Source organism: Amblyraja radiata, unplaced genomic scaffold, assembly GCF_010909765.2.
Source record: "Amblyraja radiata isolate CabotCenter1 unplaced genomic scaffold, sAmbRad1.1.pri S66, whole genome shotgun sequence".
Lineage (NCBI taxonomy): Eukaryota > Metazoa > Chordata > Chondrichthyes > Rajiformes > Rajidae > Amblyraja > Amblyraja radiata.
In genome coordinates this window covers 864,619-870,532 of record NW_022630160.1, presented here as the reverse complement: position 1 = coordinate 870,532, position 5,914 = coordinate 864,619, and positions in this window count along the sequence as shown.

Below are 5,914 nucleotides of genomic sequence, written 5' to 3'. Positions count from 1 at the left end.
TATTTTTTATTTTTTCTATGGATGTACGGAAACAAAATTATTTCTTTTATGTAAAGCACTTTGATTTAAACGCAAGTTGATTTAAACATGCTATATAAATAAAATTCACTTACTTACGTTTGGTTTGTGATTTTGTTTCTCACACCCGCCCGAAACCACCCTCACCCGCCCGAAACCACCCTCACCCGCCCGAAACCACCCTCACCCGCCCGAAACCACCCTCACCAACTGGAAACCACCCATACCCGCCCAAAACCACCCTCACCCGCCCAAAACCACCCTCACCCGCCCGAAACCACCCTCACCAACTGGAAACCACCCTCACCAACTGGAAACCACCCTCACCCGCCCGAAACCACCCTCACCCGCCCTAAACCACCCTCACCCGCCCGAAATCACCCTCACCAACTGGAAACCACCCTCACCCGCCGAAACCACCCTCACTCACCCTCCCGAGATGAGAAAAACATTTTTTTTCGCACACAGAGAGTGGTGAATCTGTGGAATTCTCTGCCACAGAAGGTGGTTGAGGCCACACAGTTCATTGGCTATATTTAAGAGGGAGTTAGATGTGGCCCTTGTAGCTAAAGGGATCAGGGGGTATGGAGAGAAGGCAGGTACAGGATACTGAGTTGGATGATCAGCCATGATCATATTGAATGGCGAATGGTGCAGGCTCGAAGGGCCGAATGGCCTCTACTCCTGCACCTGTTGTCTATGTTTCTATGTTTATCCCACAGTTACAGCCGCCACCGCCATCTCCATCATCAGGGTCCGGGTTCCATCTTGTTCCCGCCCAAAGCTCCAACCGCCGACCGCCGACCGCCGACCGCCAACCGTCAACCGCCAACCGCCAACCGTCAACCGCCAACCGCCAACCGTCAACCGCCAACCGCCAACCGCCAACCGCCAACCGCCAACCGCCAACCGCCAACCGCCAACCGCCAACCGCCAACCGCGCGCCGACCTCACCTGCCCTCACCAAGATGGCCGCCGGTCTCACCTGCCCTCACCAAGGTGCCCGCCGACCTCACCTGCCCTCACCAAGATGGCCGCCGACCTCACCAAGATGGCCGCCGACCTCACCTGCCCTCAGCAAGATGGCCGCCGCCAACCCCATATTTAGACCAAAGATCCAATAGCAGAGTTCCGCTGTTACTGATTGGCCGCCAAGTCCTGCAGCCTCACAATGGGCGTCTCCTTTCCCCCGCGCCCCGTCCTCCCATTGGTCAGCGCTGGTCACGTCCTGCAACCTGATTGGTTGTTTTCACCGCCCGACGCGTCACCTGTCGCCAAGGGGAGGAAGCGGAGACACCGATTGGTCGACTTCACCCCCGGCCCCAGCATCATCTGTTGCCAGGGAGAAGGCAGGACGCCGATTGGTCGACTTCACCCCCGGCCCCAGCGTCATCTGTTGCCAGGGAGAAGGCAGGACGCCGATTGGTCGACTTCACCCCCCCCCCCCCCCCAGCGTCACCTGTTGCCAGGGAGAAGGCAGGACGCCGATTGGTCGACTCCACCCCCCCCCCCCCCCCCCAGCATCATCTGTTGCCAGGGAGAAGGCAGGACGCCGATTGGACGCGACTGTAGCGTCACCTGTTGCCGGGGGGGTTTACTAATGTAAACCTCTTCTGGACCCTCTCTCTCCAGAACCAGCTCATCCTTCCTCACATATGGGTTGGGCCCTAAACTGGACAATGACTCCAAATGCAGCTTCTCCATTCACTAACTCAACCCTCCGGATATAGAAACATCTTCTTACATTAGAAGAATATAATATAAGGGAATATTAGACTATATTAAAATGGAAAAGGCAGACTCTTTATTTTTGTGGTCAACACTCCCACCCAGTGGTGTCCCCCCGCATTTACAAGCCCAGTTATTCTGTGGTCAACACTCCCACCCAGTGGTGTCCCCCCGCAATTACAAGCCCAGTTATTCTGTGGTCAACACTCCCACCCAGTGGTGTCCCCCCGCAATTACAAGCCCAGTTATTCTGTGGTCAACACTCCCACCCAGTGCTGTCCCCCCGCAATTACAAGCCCAGTTATTCTGTGGTCACTTTGACATTTGTTCCACATCTGTTTGTTTACAGAAATCAGGATATTTTCTGAATGAAATAAGTTTTTAAATCTAAAGCTGGCTTTTTAGTCGTGGACAAACAGGCGGTGCCTTGCTGCCAAACAGGCGGTGACGAACCTTCGTGAATTGTCGACTCAGAGGTGACTTTATAAGTTCAATAGACAATAGGTGCAGGAGTCGGCCATTCGGCCCCTCGAACCAGCACCGTTCATGAAGTTATCGGAGCGGATTGTTGGGGGTTGTGGGGTGAGGCAGGAGAATGGGGTTGGGAGGGAGAGATCGATCGGCCCTGGTTTAAATGGGGGAGTGGACTCGATGGGCTGAATGGCCTCATTTTGCTCCTATACCTTATGAGCATGAATTACTGTTGTGGATAAAACACTGGGGACTTGTCATTGCAGCGGGTCTCCACTGGGTGGGAGTGTTGCCCACAAAATAATTAAGGGGGGGCACCACTAAATATTTAAAGGAGGGCACCACTAAATAGGAGAGAGAGAGAGAGAGAGAGAGAGAGAGAGAGAGAGAGAGAGAGAGAGAGAGAGAGAGAGAGAGAGAGAGAGAGAGAGAGAGAGAGAGAGAGAGAGAGAGAGAGAGAGAGAGAAAGAGAGAGAGAAAGAGCAGAGGAGAGAGAGAGAGAGTGGGACAGAGAGTGAGAGAGTGATTGGATGAAGGCAGGGAGAGGGGAGAGAGGGAAGGAGATAGAGACTGAGAAAAAGGGAGAGACACTGAGAGAATGGGGGAGATGGGGAGAGAGCGAGAGAAAGAATCGGCTCTGAGAATTTAATGAACAGTCACCTCTGAGTCGACAATTCACGAAGGTTCGTCACCGCCTGTTTGGCAGCAAGGCACCGCCTGTTTGTCCACGACTAAAAAGCCAGCTTTAGATTTAAAAACCTATTTAATTCAGAAAATATCCTGATTTCTGTGAACAAACAGATGTGGAACAAATGTCAAAGTGACCACAGAATAACTGGGCTTGTAATTGCGGGGGGACACCACTGGGTGGGAGTGTTGACCACAGAATAACTGTGCTTGTAATTGCGGCGGGACGCCACTGGGTGGGAGTGTTGACCACATAATAACTGGGCTTGTAATTGCGGGGAGACGCCACCGGGTGGGAGTGTTGACCACAGAATAACTGGGCTTGTAATTGCGGCGGGACGCCACTGGGTGGGAGTGTTGACCACAGAATAACTGGGCTTGTAATTGCGGGGGGACACCACTGGGTGGGAGTGTTGACCACAGAATAACTGGGCTTGTAATTGCGGCGGGACGCCACTGGGTGGGAGTGTTGACCACATAATAACTGGGCTTATAATTGCGGGGAGACGCCACCGGGTGGGAGTGTTGACCACAGAATAACTGGGCTTGTAATTGCGGCGGGACGCCACTGGGTGGGAGTGTTGACCACAGAATAACTGGGCTTGTAATTGCGGGGGGACGCCACCGGGTGGGAGTGTTGACCACAGAATAACTGGGCTTGTAATTGCGGGGGGACACCACTGGGTGGGAGTGTTGACCACAAAAATAAAGAGTCTGCCTTTTCCATTTTAATATAGTCTAATATTCCCTTATATTATATTCTTCTAATGTAAGAAGATGTTTCTATATCCGGAGGGTTGAGTTAGTGAATGGAGAAGCTGCATTTGGAGTCATTGTCCAGTTTAGGGCCCAACCCATATGTGAGGAAGGATGAGCTGGTTCTGGAGAGAGAGGGTCCAGAGGAGGTTTACATTAGTAAACCCCCCCGGCAACAGGTGACGCTACAGTCGCGTCCAATCGGCGTCCCGCCTTCTCCCTGGCAACAGGTGACGCTGGGGGGGCCGGGGGTGGAGTCGACCAATCGGCGTCCTGCCTTCTCCCTGGCAACAGGTGACGCTGGAGGGTGGGGGTGAAGTCGACCAATCGGCGCCTCCGCTTCCTCCCCTTGGCAACAGGTGACGCGTCGGGCGGTGAAAACGACCAATCAGGTTTCTGGACGTGACCAGCGCTGACCAATGGGAGGACGGGGCGCGGGGGAAAGGAGACGCCCATTGTGAGGCTGCAGGACTTGGCGGCCAATCAGTAATAGCGGAACTCTGCTATTGGATCTTTGGTCTAAATATGGGGTTGGCGGCGGCCATCTTGCTGAAGGCAGGTGAGGTCGGCGGCCATCTTGGTGAGGTCGGTGGCCATCTTGGTGAGGGCAGGTGAGGTCGGCGGCCATCTTGGTGAGGTCGGCGGCCATCTTGGTGAGGTCGGTGGCCATCTTGGGGAGGGCAGGCGAGGCCGGCGGAAATAATTAAGTTTCTGTACATCTATAGAAAAATAAGAAAAAATGACAACACGTTATAGAATTCAACATGAACGTCCCCCCACAACAGAATCAACGGTTTCCACTTTGGGGAAAGGCATCAAAAAGTTAAGTCCTCGTCCTCTGTGAATCACCCGAGGTCGGGGCTGATTTGTGGCCTCCACAGCCAGTCCGATGTTTTCAGGACTATTGCCGGGAAGCTGGAACTCCGGCGTCTGGTGAACACTCCTCAGCGGCTTGAAAATGTCTGGAGCGGCCGCTCCCTCCCTGGAGACCGAGGCACCCGAAGTCGACAGGCCGCGCTGGCTGGAGCTCCGACTCTGGTGATCTCGGCAACAGATCCCAGACTCCGCGGTGTTTTAAATCCAGCGCCGCCCGCCCGCGGCTGGACGCTCCGCAGACCGCAGCTCCTCGGATGTTGGAGTCGGCAGCCACAGCACTCCAGAGCTCACCGCACGGCGACCCGGTAAGGCATCGCCCGCTCAATGATGGTGTCCCAGCGCTGTGCCGCCGCCGAAGCTGTAGTCCCGGCCGTTCCCAACACGAAACGCCGCTCCAGTCCGATGGTAGGCCGTGGGTTTTGAATTACATTTTACTCAGATGCAAGCCAAGGAATGGCATCATTCTTAATTGTTAATTGGACATAATCAACCTCAGCAAATTGACAATATCCTATTGAAAGACAGTGGGTGTTTAAGCTGTCAGGCCATTTTATTATTTGCCAAAATATACATCTCCATAGCATAATGATAGAAAACTTTTCTACACATCACTCATAAGTCTGGAGAATTTTTTAATGATACATTTAGCTTCAGAAGCATTTACCTTTTGCATGTACCAACCCACTTCAGAACCAATGGCGATTTAAAAATTTTACAGCCAGATTTATCACTTCTGAAACTTTTTAGATACCAAAGGAACCAAGAAAAAACACAAATAATGCCTCGCTGTTGATGAAATGCAGTGAGCAAAGGCGATAATTCCCAATATTTGTAATCTCGATATCTGCACGGCCAATGTTCGCCAAGCACTTTAGCTGTTGTTGTCCCTTCAGCTCTCGCTTCTCTTTACCTTCATTTCGCTTCACTTTTGGAATTCTGAAGAAGGATAGAAGTCTCTCACGGTTACCCCGACTTCCACAATTATTTACAGTGCAAAAATTCACCATTTTGGCAGTTGTTAACAGGTAGGAAAGTAGGCGTTTCATGTATTAACAACATATACTGGAAGCTGCGATGTTCTCCAGATGTATAGAGCGGCTTCATGCGTCATGCCCTTTGACCCGGTGACCTTGTGTGCAACCCCCCCTTTTACACACACACACTCTCTCAGACACACACACTCTCTCAGACACACACACTCTCTCAGACACACACTCTCTCTCAGACACACACGCACTCTCAGACACACACACACTCTCTCAGACACACACACTCTCTCAGACACACACACTCTCTCAGACACACACTCTCTCTCAGACACACACACTCTCTCAGACACACACTCTCTCTCAGACACACACGCACTCTCAGACACACA